We start from the raw sequence: 13549 nt of genomic DNA, 5'->3' as shown, positions 1-13549 counted from the left end.
AAGGACGAAGAGCAGACGCACAAGGAAGAGGTGGGGAGATGGAGAGCAGAGACACAAGGTAGAGGTGGGGAGGATGGAGAGCAGAGGCACAGGGAAGAGGTGGGGAGGACGGAGAGCAGAGGCACAGGGAAGAGGTGGGGAGGACGGAGAGCAGAGGCACAGGGAAGAGGTGGGGAGGACGGAGAGCAGAGGCACAGGGAAGAGGTGGGGAGGACGGAGAGCAGAGGCACAGGGAAGAGGTGGGGAGGACGGAGAGCAGAGGCACAGGAAAGAGGTGGGGGGGGGACGGAGAGCACAAGGAGCAGTCTGCTCTGCGCAGGACAGGGAGCACTGAGGCGCAGGAGCTGAGGCCGCCAGGAGGCCTCGGGTCACAGCCCATCCCCGTGGCTGCTGAGGGCAGGGAGGGGCTGAGAGCTAGGGACGCTGCCTGCACCCTCCACCCAGCCCTGGACAACACAAAGCCCCAGAGCTACCTCTCCTGCCTCTGCCCCACCTCCCCGGGCTCCCAGGCTAAAGATGCTGACGGGCAGAGCTGGGCTAGGACCACGGGTCTGAGGACAGAGGGGATCGAGTAGGTAACAGGAAGGGCCATGTGGCCTTTCTCTGTCACTCTGGTACTAAGGATTGAACTCGGGGCCTCAGACACTGGCTAGCCAGGCACTCCACCATTGGAGCCCGCCACACCCCACCCACCCACACCCCACCCACCCACACCCGAGCCCCGCCCCCCACCTGAGCCACACCCCAGCCCTGGGCTCAGGGCTTCTCGGTGAAGGGAAGGCTGTGGGCACCTCTGCTCACTGGGAGACGGAGATGAAAGAAAACAAGCATCAGGCTGGCATGGCCCTTGCTTGGCCAGTGCGGTGACCTGGCCCTGGTAATGAGTATTACTATTAACCCCAACTGGCCGCAAAACCCCAGGTTCTAGCCAGGCCACCGAATTCCAGTGTTTCTGGCCTTTCCCACTGTTTTTTGTGTTCTGCTCTGGAGGGTCCCCTGCCCGTGCCTCAAAGCCCAACCCAGGGCTACCTCCTCCACAAAGTCTGCCCAGAGTTCCCCTAGGACAAGGCATCATCTTGTGTCACCTGGTCACCTCCCTCTTGAAACTCAGCCCCGAGGGCAGACAGAGCAGGTGCTCAGGACCAGGGGTGAGCAAGTGCGCAGGGAGGGGGTGAGGGAGAAACAAACTTAGTTGCCAAAAGGGACAGACAGCCTCAGGCCAGGCTGGATCCAGGCGCTGCAACAATGCACCTCCCACCCCTCACCCCCACCACCATCGCTTAGCCTGGCCACCGCGTGGGCTGTCAGTGCTCAGGCCTCCACGTGGCCGCCCCAGGCAGCGCCAGCCTACTCCCCAACCTATGTCTCTGCACAGAGCTTACTTCTCCCCTATTTGCGTACCAGTCCCAGGCTGCATCTCATTGACCAGCCTTGGGTCACGTGACTGCCCCCCCCAGCTCTCTAGGGGGGTGGAACGCTCTGATTGGATAAATCTTACAGGAAAGCAGGACTGCTGACAGCCAGGGCTGGGGGTGGATCTGCAGCCAGGTCCAGGACAGCAGCCCTCGCTCTGGCCAGAGGGGAAATGAGGCTGAGGCTCTTCTCCCAAGAACTCAGAGCCCAAGGAGAAAACAGAAAGCAGATGCAATCCCGAAGAAGCCACAGTGCTGCTGGGCTGCCTGCGGGAGGCAGAGGAAGAGGGTTGAGCGGGGTGTGGAGAGCGTGTCCACCAGCCTGGCTGCGCGACCTCCATCCTCTCTGGAGGAGATGCTATGGCCGGTCTCCCACCCCACAGTGCTCCAAGCCACACCCCAAGCTACACCCCAGACCTGGGCTGCATTGGCCAGTCCGGCTGCAGCTGCACCAAGTGCAGCCCGCACACATGCCCACAGCGAGCCTGACCGCTGCCTGCCTTCCTCCCAACTACCCACCCTGCTCCGCTCCACCTGGGGATCTGCATTTAACCAGCAGATGTGCAAGTATCTCAAGTCTGAGGCCCACTCAAGGGTGAAGAGTGGAGCAGAGACAATGTCATCCTCGGGAGCGCCCTGTGGCACAGGGGCTCTGCGAAACCGTGTCCAGTGTCCCCGTCCCTTCTGCCATCCTGGGCCCGGCCGCCCTCAGTTAAGCTCTCCCCTTCTGTGGTCAGAGACTGCCTCCACCCCCCAGCCCCTCCCCAAGCTCCAGCAAGGGCCCAAGCCCCTGGTCCCCACCACCAGCCAGATGGGCTGGGACTTCTCAGACCAGCACCCCTGTGTGCCCCATCTTTTCATGCCAGGGAAGCCCCCAGCCTGCAGAGATTTTTCCCGCCATCTGAATTGCATTTGTGAGGGGGTAATTGATTTGCTTCCCATTTTTTATTAATCAAAGACAAACCACAGCCGGGCCAGGCCTCTGATCTGGCGGACAAGGCCACCCTGCGATGCTCTTGTCTGTGCCAGCACTGTGCACGCACACATGTGCACACACAGGGCCTTTCCAGAGGAAGGGTAGGGTGTCTGCTGGGCTATTTCAAGCGTGCAGGGGACCCTCGAGAAGCCCGGGGGCCGGAGGTGCCCGGAGAGCCTGGGCTCCCAGTGGGGCCGATGGAAGGACGCGCACATGTGCCACGATACCACCACTGCTGTGGAAGCCCGAGCCCAGGATGCGGCTTAACGCTGGCGCTGCCTGCTCTGTGGGGGCAACCCGAGCCGCAGAGCAGGGCCTGGGACCCAGTTTCCAATCTTCAAACATGGCCACTCTAGTCGCAGGGAACTCTCTGGGCCTGTGGGCAGCAGGGTGGGGGAGGAGGCTGCGAACAACTCTCCCTCCCCCTTTCTCAGCCACAGTTGGGGTCTGGAGAAATAGGCTGTCTGGCTCTCCTGTAGAAGCCCACTCAGCAGAGATCGACCCTGGCTGGGCTCAGAGGTGTCTTTCTGGGTACCTCGGGAACAAGGAGCCCCCACCCCCAGCCAATGACAAGGGGCAGCCCCTCTCCCAGAATCTTCCTAGTAACACTAACAACAACGAGCAAACCCGTCTCATGAGCACTTATTATGTGCCAGCCCGGCCGATCACTTTCTGTATGTTAGCCAGAGCTGCTCTTAAACCTCTGTCCTCCTAATCTCTGCCTCCTGAATAAATGGGGTTACAAGCATGAGCTACTATGCCTAGCCCTATAAAGAAATGCTCTTTGCTTGCAGTGAGCATAATGCCAGCCATGCACAGCCCTTGGCAAGGGCCCCTGCCAACATCCTATGGGTCTGGTGCTCACTGTGCTGCTGCTGCTGCACAGGTGTCTTGGTTCTTCCATCGGGCTGAGGTCCTTGCTGCCCCAGGGTCCTTGCTGCCCCAGGGTCCTGCGCTGCCTGCCTACTAGGTGTAGCTCCCTCTCCTTCTGGTCTCAGCTCCTCAGGAAGACCTTCCCTCCCACTGCGGTGTGAAGAGCGGGGGGGGGGGGTCTCCCCAGGAGCCTGTTCCTGTCCCCACAGCCCCTGCCACGTGGGGCTGCATTCCTTCACTCGCTCATCCTGCTCAGCAGGAAGCTGAGGTTCTCACTGACGGGACCACTTGCCTTGGTATCCCGGACTTGTGGCAGTTATAGACATCAATAAAGGCTTGTCAACTTGATTCACGGCGCGTTGGCCAACCCCGCTCTCTCTACTCTCTGAGGTGCTCATCTCCTCTGCCTGAAGGCCGGCGGTGCCTTGTGGGCCAAGGTTTTGGCACCCCTAGCCCTGCTGCAACAGCCCTGGCCACAGCCTGACTCCAGGCCTCCAGCACTCACCTTAGCGGAGTGACTGCAGTCTCCAGAGGTGAAATTCCAACTCCGCCCCAGGGCATCAACGCCAAGACGGCCAGACTGGCCTCTCCATCCCCTGCTCCGCACCCAGCACCTGGCAGCAGAATATGTGTGTGTTCAATGAGCAAATGAATGAGTGGATGAATACGTGAATGGATAGATAGATGCATAAATGAATATGTGGCTGGCTGGCTGGTCACAGGGATGTGTGGGTGGGTGGATAATGGGTGGATAGATAAGTGGATACATGGATAGATAAATGAATACATGAGAACATGGAAGGACGGATAGATGGATGAATACATGGATGGATGGATGAATACACGGATGGATGGATGGATTCATGGATGAGTTGAGAATGGAAAGATGGATGCATGGATGCATGGATAATGGATGGGATAGGTAGATGGATATTTGGATACAGGGTGGATGGATGAATGCATGGATGAGTAGAGAATGGAAAATGGAAAGGTGGGTACATGGATGGATGATGGGTAAATCTCTGGATGTATTGATGGATGGATGGATGGATGGATGGATGGGTGATGGATAGGTGGATGAATGGGTAGATGGATGGATGGATGGATACTTGGATATATGAGTGATAGAAGGATGGGCGATGGACAGGTGGACACATGGATGGATGGGTGAGTGGATGGATGGATGGATGGGTAGGTAGTGGATGGATAATAGGTGGATGGGTAATGGATGGATAGGTGGATGGATGGATGGATGGATGGATGGATGGATAGGTGGATATATGATGGATGGATGAACACATGGATGGATGCATGCATGCATGCGTGCGTGCACGGATAACAAGAACTATTTCAATGTCTTGGTTGTCTGTACCAGCCTAGGAGATGTAGATCTTCAGGGCAAGGACCTCCCCAGTGCCCTCCCTTCCCAGCTCCCTCAACCACAGCTACAAACCCAGGAGAAGCAGCGTAGCCTACCCAGTCCATGCCTGCCTCTTGCTGAGTGAAGTGGCCAGGCCTCGACAGGGAGGCGTGGGTGTGACCTGAGCAGGCTGCGCCCCCCCCCCCTTCATGCATGGCAGTTCTCTCTTCAAACCAGCTCTATAGCACAGCAGCCCCATGACACCGAGTGTCTTGAGTCGACGACAAAAATAAGCTTTTCCTAGGGAGCCAGCGGCTCAGAGCTGGGTGCCAGGCGGGACCTGTGTGGGCTCCTGTGCCCCAGCTCCCCTCTCTCCCACACTGCTCCTCCCCACCTGGTGCTGCCCTCCCCGCCCCCACTCCTGCACCCAGCATGGCACCCTCACTTTGGGAGGTTCAAGTCTCAGGTCTGCCACTCACAGGATGTGGATGGCGACTGGCGACTGCCTCCTGCGTGCGGCCCCGCGGCCCGGCTGCCGCCTCCGTGGGCACTGCAGAAAGCTTGAGGGGTGGGGGTGGACTGCCAAGGCTCTGGTCCCGCGGCACAAAGGAGACTAAATGTGGACACCACGAAGCCCCAAAAAGGAGAAGAGCCCCCCCCCCGCCACACCCTGAGCCATCCCATCCCCAGAAGAGACAGAAAACCCAAACCCAGAGCCTCTGAATGTGCAGGACGCACCAGCACCCAGCTCCCTCTCCAGCCCCACACACAGTCCTGCAGCAGTGCTCTCTGCTGGGCGCCCGGTGCTGCTCCCTGAGGGAAGGGCGGGGCTCCCTGCTTCTCAGGGCTGGTGCCGCTCCTCTGGAGTAGAGCTCCAGCCCTGCACCATGGGGGTCCGCGCCACCCTCCTCTCCCTCTCCCCAGGCAGACACACCAAACATTCCCTGCAACCACCCGCATTCGGGTGGCCCACACCTGACATCACAGCTACTAAGGAGGCTGAGATCTGAAGATCATGGTTCAAAGCCAACCCGGGCAAGAAAGTCCTTGAGACTCTGATCTCCAACCACCAGAAAACCGAAGTGGCACTGTGGCTTAAGTAGCAGAGTGCCAGCCCGAGAAAAAAGCTAAGGAACAGCACCCAGGACCTAAGTTCAAGCCCCAGTACTGGCACTAAAAAGAGACACAGAAAAAGAGAGAAAGAGAGAAAGAGAGAGAGAAAGAGAGAGAGAGAGAGAGAGAAAGGAAGGAAGAAAGGAAGAAAGAAAGAGGGAGAGGGAGGGAGAGAGAAAGAGAAAGAGAGAGGACAGAGAGAGGGAGAGAGAAGGGGAAAGAAATTCACCTCCCAGAACCCTTTGTAGCTTAGCTAGGCCATTTAGCCCAGCTTTGGCTGTGAGAAAAAAATCAAAAGTCAGAAATCCTCTGGGAACAGCCAGGAAATCAAAAAGGAAGCTGGGAAGGTGGCTCAGTGATAGAGTGCTTAACTCACATTCTTGAAGCCCTGGGTTCGATTCCTCAGTACTACATATACAGAAAGAGCCGGAAGTGGCGCTGTGGCTCAAGTGAGCGCTTGCCTTGAGCACAGAGAGGCTCAGGGACAGTGCCCAGGCCACAGGCCCCGCCCAAAAAAAAAAAAAACCAGCTGGCAGGGCCTCTGCCCTTTACCCCCTCACCCTCCCCTTATCCCCACCCCAGATTTCTTTCCTGGAACACTGTAGTAACTGGAGCTCAAGCAGCCATGTTGTACCACATGCTAGGAAAGCCATAGGGATGTCTGGAGAGGCTATCCCTGCCTCCCAGCCTCCCTGCCTCCACGGGCCAGGCTGTCACATCCTGACTCAGCACCTGGCCCTCCAGGAGCCTTTGAGCGGTGATCAGAAGTAGGCCTGAGCACCTCACTGTGAGCAAAGGTGAGGATGAGGAAAAGACCAGGACAGCACCCTCAGCCTGCAGGGAGGGCACTGGAGGAGCCTCACTCAGGATGCCCGGCCTCCCCTGGATCATGCCGTGCCTGGACCAGACTTGGTGGTCTTCAAAAAGGGGGATGATGGGGGAGGGCAGAGAACCTCCCCCTTCAAGTCCAGTGCCCTGGAGGGGCGCTGGCTGTAGGGAAGGGGTGGGGCGGGGCTTCCTGTCTGGGCCACGCCTCCAGCGGAGCAGGGTATCGCAGGAGCCCTGGTGATGGCTGCTCTATAAATGAGGGAACTGGGGCTGGGAAGGTGGCTCAGTGGCACAGCGCTTGCCTTGCATGCCTGAGGCACTGGGTTCGATTCCTCAGCACCACATAAGCAGAAAAAAAAGATGGAAGTGGTTCTGTGGCTCAAGTGGTAGAATGCTAGCCTTGAGCTAAAGAGCTGAGGGACAGCGCCCAGGCCCAGGTTCAAGCCCCAGGACCAGCATAAAAATAATGCAGAGCCGGGCGCTGGTGGCTCACGCCTGTAATCCTAGCTACTCAGGAGGCTGAGATCTGAGGATCTTGGTTCAAAGCCAGCCCGGGCAGGAGAGACCGTGAGACTCTTATCTCCAATAAACCACCAGAAAACCGGAAGTGGCACTGTAGCTCAAGTGGTAGAGCGCTCGCCTTGAGCTGAAGAGCTGAGGGACAGCGCTCAGGCCCAGAGTTCAAGCCCCATGACCGACCAAAAAAAAAGAAAAAGAAAGAAAAAAAAAATAATGCAGATTGTGACAAAGAGTGTGTCACACACAAGTGGTCCAGAGGAAAGAACAGCTCCTCCCAAGCTACCGCCAGGCCCACGCTGTGACCACCACCCCATAGCGGCCCTTTGGTCTGTACACCCCGCTCCTTCCTGGATGCTTTTGTTACAATGAGCAAACGCTGCAGGCTCTGCCAGCAAACCCCAGGTCTCCACCAGACTCCACAGCCACCCTCAGCAACAGCCTGGCTGGGCTGGGAGGGGGATTCTCTTACAACCAGTGCACCCCACTTTCTAGTTATTTGCACGGATGAATGGGAGTGGGTGGGCATGGTTGTTTTTGCCCAGACCGCCTGAGCCAGCAGGTATTTGGAGCTGTCAAGCCCTGTACTTAGAGGGCTGGAAGCATTGTGAACTAGTGGTCATCTGCCTAGCAAGCACAAGGCACTGAGTTCAAATCCTAATGAATAACAAGAAACTTACAATTTTGAAAATAATACACCATTAAGATATATTGTACAGGGGCTGGGAAGGTGGCTCAGTGGTAGAGCACTTGCCTTGTATGCCAGAGGCCCTGGGTTCGATTCCTCAGCACCACATAAGCAAAAAAAGAAAAAAACCGGAAGTGGCGCTGTGGTTCAAGTGGTAGAGCGCTAGCCTTGAGCTGAAGAGCTGAGGGACAGCGCCCAGGCCCAGAGTTCAGGCCCCATGACTGGACCAAAAAAAACAAAAAAACAAAAACAAGATATATTGTACACATGAACTACATGTTAATCTGAAACTCCTTTGTACAACTATGTGAAGATAAAAAATAAAATTTTTAAACTAAAATGATAATTCCATAGACCATTTAAATAATGATTCAAGGCACGAAGAAAGTTCAACAAGTTCCAAAGTCAAGCACATTCACAACACAGTGAGATGAAAGGTTTAAGTTAATAATGAGAGAACTACTACTTTTCCATCTCACTTGATGGAAGTCTGGTAACTCTCTTCCAAATGCCTCTCAGGATGCAGAGGGGTTACACGCTGGTTGAGTGATTAACACTATTTGGATGCTGGATGAGAGAAACCCACACTACAACTTACGGGATGCAGCCAAAGCAATACTCAGAAGAAAACTCATTTCCAAGCACAGACCATTAGATACTGAGTGCCTAAGAAAGAGATTCCCCCCCACAGTGTAACCCCCGCTTTCACTATATTTGATGTCAGTATAACATGTGGAGGAGATGGGGACAAACAAGTCGTTTAAGGATTCAGGTGGACCTGTTGCAACAATGAGAAGTACAAAATGTCATGTCAAAACCAGCTTTACAATGTCCGTGTGGGGGGGGAGGGGGGTATAATTGGGTGGGGGGAGGGGGGAGGCGGGGAAGGGAGGTGAAGGGTAAACAAAGGAGGAGGCTGCAATGCTTGGTAAGAAATGTATGCATTATCCTGCCCATGTAATTGTAGCCCCTCTGTACAGTATGTTCTCAAATAAAATTAAATTAAATTAAAAAAAAAAAAGAAAGAGATTCCCCTAACAGAAAGTTGACTATGAAACTATCCTTAATAAGGGTAGAAACCTCCAAGATCATTTGTATGTGTGTGTATTGGTAGTAGGGCTTGAACTCAGGGCTTGGGCTTTTTTTTTTTTTTTTTTTGGGTTAGTCATGGGGCCTCTCTGGGTCTGGTGCTGTCCCTCAGCTTTCAGCTCAAGACTAGCTAGCACTCTACCACTTGAGCCACAGCGCCACTTATGGCTTTTTCTGCTTATGTGGTGCTGAGGAATCGAACCCAGGGTCTTGTGCATGCGAAGCAAGCACTCTACCACTGAGCTACCTTCCCAGCCCAGCTTGGGCATTCTTGTTCAAGGCTAGCACTCTACCACTTGAGCCACAGCTCTACAACATGGCATTTTGATAGTTAATTGGAGTTAAGAGTCTCATGGACTATAAGGCCCGAGTTTCAAACTAAGATTCTCAGATCTCAGTCTCCTGGGTAGTTAGGATTACAGGTGTGAGCCACCAGCACCTGGCTCAAGATAATTATTAGTGTTTTGTTTTTCCTTTAAAAACTCCCCATCATGGGCTGGGAAGGTGGCTCAGTGGTAGAGCGCTTGCCTTGCATGCTCAAGGCCCTGGGTTCGATTCCTCAGCACCACGTAAGCAAAAGAAAAAAATCCGGAAGTGGCGCTGTGGCTCAAGTGGTAGAGCACTAGCCTTGAGCTGAAGAGCTGAGGGACAACGCCCAGGCCCAGAGTTCAAGCCCCATGACCGGACCAAAAAATAAATTAAAAAAATAAAAAAATAAAAAAATAAAAAAATAAAAAAAAATAAAAAAATAAAAATAAAAACTCCCTTGCCGGGCGCTGGTGGCTCACACCTGTAATCCTAGCTACTCAGGAGGCTGAGATCTGAGGATCGCGGTTCAAAGCCAGCCCGGGCAGGAGAGACCGTGAGACTCCTATCTCCAATAAACCACCAGAAAACCGGAAGTGGCGCTGTAGCTCAAGTGGTAGAGCGCTCGCCTTGAGCTGAAGAGCTGAGGGACAACGCCCAGGCCCAGAGTTCAAGCCCCACGACCGACAAAAAAAAAATAAAATAAAATAAAAACTCCCCATCTCGGGCTGGGAAGGTGGCTCAGTGGTAGAGTGCTAGCCTTGAATGCCTGAGGTCCTGGGTTCGATTCCTCAGTACCACATAAGAAAAAAGAAAAACGCCAGAAATGGCACTGTGGCTCAAGTGGTAGAGCGCTCGCCTTGAGCTGAAGAGCTGAGGGACAGCGCCCAGGCCCAGAGTTCAGGCCCCACAACCGAACCCCCCCCAAAACAACAACAACAACAAAAAAAAAACCTCCCCATCTCCAAACTCAAATACAGCAATACAATTCCAGGGAAAGCAGGGCAAGTCCGTACACAGCCTGCCCTACCAGCATGGTTGGAGCTGTCTGTCCTATTTAAAATTTTGCCCTTTTCCTGGCTAGCAATCTTCCGCGCCATGCTCTCTGAGCCTGGCAGCACTGAGCTGAGTGTCCATCGGCAGCACAGCATGGGTGGACTCCAGGCACTCGGCCTGCACAGGGGACCGGGGAGCTGAGGCAAGATGGATGCCAGGGGAACACTTGTTTTTTGTTTTTGTCAGTTGTGGGGCTTGAACTCAGGGCCTGGGCACTGTCCCTGAGCCTCTTTATGCTCAAGGCTAGTGCTCTACCACTTGAGCCACAGCACCACTTCCAGTTTTTGAGTGGTTAATTGGAGGTAAGAGTCTCCTGGCTTTGTCTGTCTTGGCTGGCTTCAAACTGCAATCCTCCGATCTCAGCCTCCTGAGTAGCTAGGATTACAGGCGTGAGCCACTGGTGCCCAGCAAGGAACAGACATTTCTGATCATTTGTTGTTGCTGTTCAGTGGTGCTGGGGGGTGAACTTAGGGCCTCGCATTTACTAGGCAGGTAATATACCACCTGAGCCACTGGCTTTTGAGATAAAAGTTTCCAACTTGAGATTCTCCAGTCTTTACTTCCCAAGTAGTTGAGATTGCAGATGTGCACCACTATGTGCAACTTTGACTTAGGTAATTTCGATTTACGGTAGGTAGGGACTGTCTATACATTGAGTTTACTCTCTCCACTAGACTGTTGGAATCAGCAAGCTAGAAAGTCCTTGAGGCCCCAAAAGAACCCTCCATCCTCCCTCTCCCCCCACTGGCTGCATTTCGAAGGGCCTGCAGATAATCACTAGATGGAGAATCTAAAGATACCAAAATTCTAGGCTTTTGCAGTCATTAGGAATATGTCCTTAATCAAGGCGCTTAACATTTATTTAACAGTCATCTTTGACAAAGTGATGCTGTGTAACAAACACCCCAAACTCTTAGAGGCTTCTCACCCTAACTGGTCTGCAGATGGGCTGAAGCTTGGTACTTTGGCTGGCTCTCCGTGGTCACTTGGTTTGTGGAGGGCTCGGCTGACCCTGGCCCCGGGATGTCCACTGGGCTCGTCTACTCCAGGTGTCTGATATTCTTGGGGACCAGAAGTAAAGCAAGACATATTCTGCCATGGCAGATCATAAATGCGGCAGAGGTAGTCCAGAAACTCAGGCTATCTGGTAGGACTCTTCTTGAGACAGCTGACCTGTCTTGTTCCACACGGAGCGGCCTGCGAAGCTGCTGCACCACCGTCCAGTCCACCACATTTTCCGAGCCTCTGCTTTGTCTGAAGAAGGACTGATGAAAATACCAATCTTACTATGTTGGGGGACAGCAGCCCAGCCGGCCAATATCTGACTCTGTGGTTAAGGGACGGGGGTCACTGGTTCAGAAGCTGGGGGACAGGGAGGGGAGGGGCAATGCCATCCAACCCCCTGCTGGGGGAAGCTGATCCCAGAGTGGGGAAGTTCACCATACACGCTGCCACAGGTTGGGCACGCTTGTCCACCCTCCTATGTCCTCGCTGATTTCCCAGAACTGCTGACACTCCGTAGAGCGTTCACTGCAAGAACCAGTCCATCTCCGATCATGCTGGGGTCAGCAGCCAGGCAGGGCCCGGCTCCACGCACCTCCCTCTGCCCCAGATGAGCAGGGGAGCTGCGCCCCTCCACCCATCCACCATCCACAGCAGCAGCCAGGCCGCAGGAAGCCCTCTGTGCCAGGGTTCTGCCCAGGGAACCCAACTCAGCCACTTTCTGACGTGAGTTTCTTCAGAGCAGGGGCTTCCTGCCCTGTCCCCTGCCCTGGGAACTGGGCTGGTGGCCGCAGCCCAGGCCTAGAACAGGATGACTCGGGACATGGGCTCTGGGGGCCAGCGCTGGGTAGGGACCCAAGCTCCTCCAATGAGGGAAAAATTCTAGAAAACCTTCACCTTTTAGTCTGGTACAACTCTGATACAAGCACGCTTCCAGGCAGCAGAAGTCCCACAGACAGCCTGGCTGCATAGCCCAGCTGCCTCGGCTCCCTTCCCTCCACCCTGCCCCCCACCAGCGGACAGCGCGCCACTGGACGTGCAGTGCTCTGAACGTCAGAACCCAACAAGGAAGACACTCAGCCTGTGTCAACCCGAAGCCATCATCCACAGCCCAGGAGAGGTTCAGGCCGCTTTCCAATCTCACAGACCTTGGGCCTGGGGGAAGTGAGAGCCCTGGAACAGGCCAAAGGTCAAATCCACTTTGTGATAGCCAAGTGAGAAATCCACCCGGGCCTGAGCCTGGACCTGTTGTGGGCCTGGGCCTTTCCTGGACCCGAGCTTGTCCTGAGCCTAGGTCTTCCCTGAGCCTGGGCCTGGCCTCGATTTGAGCTTGTGTGTGCCTGGGTCTTCCCCAAGACTGGGCCTGTCTGGAACCTGAGCCTGTCCTAGGCTTGGGCCTGTCCTAAACCTGGGGTGTCCTGGGCCTCGCCTGAGCCTGGGCCTGGCCTAGACTTGTTCTGAGCCAGGCCCTGAACCTGTCCTGGGCCTGTCTTGGGCCAGGGTCTCTTCTGGACCTGTCCTAGGCCTAGGCCTGTCCTGGCTCTGCAGCTGCATGGAATTAGGTACAGTCTGGTTTAATTCCTGAGGAAAAGCTTTATCCACACCATGGCCCCTTCTTCAGCATGCATTCTGTAAAACACTGAGGCGCATTAGATCCTCAACAAATACCTGTTGACGCACTAAATCAATCTACCTTTCTAGTCATCAAAGAACCAACAGACTAATCAACAATGATGTTTGTCTTAAAGAACTATGAGTACTCCTAGAGAAAAGCCAAGACTGACTAACTGGGGGTTTTGTTTGTTTGTTTTTTGTTTTGTCGGTCATGGGTCTTAAACTTTGGGCCTGGGTGCTGTCCCTGAGCAATTCAGCTCAAGGCAAGTGCTCTACCACTTGAGCCACAGTGTCACTTTCAGTTTTCTGAATGGTCAATTGGAGATAAGACTCTCACAGACTTTCCTGCCTGGACTGGCTTTGAACCGAGATTCTCAAGATTCTCAGATCTCAGCCTCCTGAGTGCTAGGATTATAGGCGTGAGCCACCTGAGCCCAGCTCTAAATGTTTGGTTGTTTGAATAATTTTCTTTTTTTTTTTTTTGTCAGTCATGGGCCTGAACTCTGGGCCTGGGCGCTGTCCCTCAGCTCTTCAGCTCAAGGCTAGCACTCTACCACTTGAGCCACAGCGCCACTTCTGGCTTTTTCTGCTTATGTGGTGCTGAGGAATCAAACCCAGAGCCTCATGCATGCAAGGTAAGCACTCTACCACTGAGCCACCTTCCCAGCCCCTAAATGTTTGTTTTTTTAAAGAGATCTTTTGGCTCGGTGTCTTTT

This window comes from Dipodomys merriami, unplaced genomic scaffold (assembly GCF_024711535.1).
Source record: "Dipodomys merriami isolate MVZ:Mamm:240054 unplaced genomic scaffold, mDipMer1.0.p SCAF_11, whole genome shotgun sequence".
NCBI lineage: Eukaryota > Metazoa > Chordata > Mammalia > Rodentia > Heteromyidae > Dipodomys > Dipodomys merriami.
The sequence above is the reverse complement of the archived record's forward strand: the minus strand, read 5'-3'. Positions refer to the sequence as shown.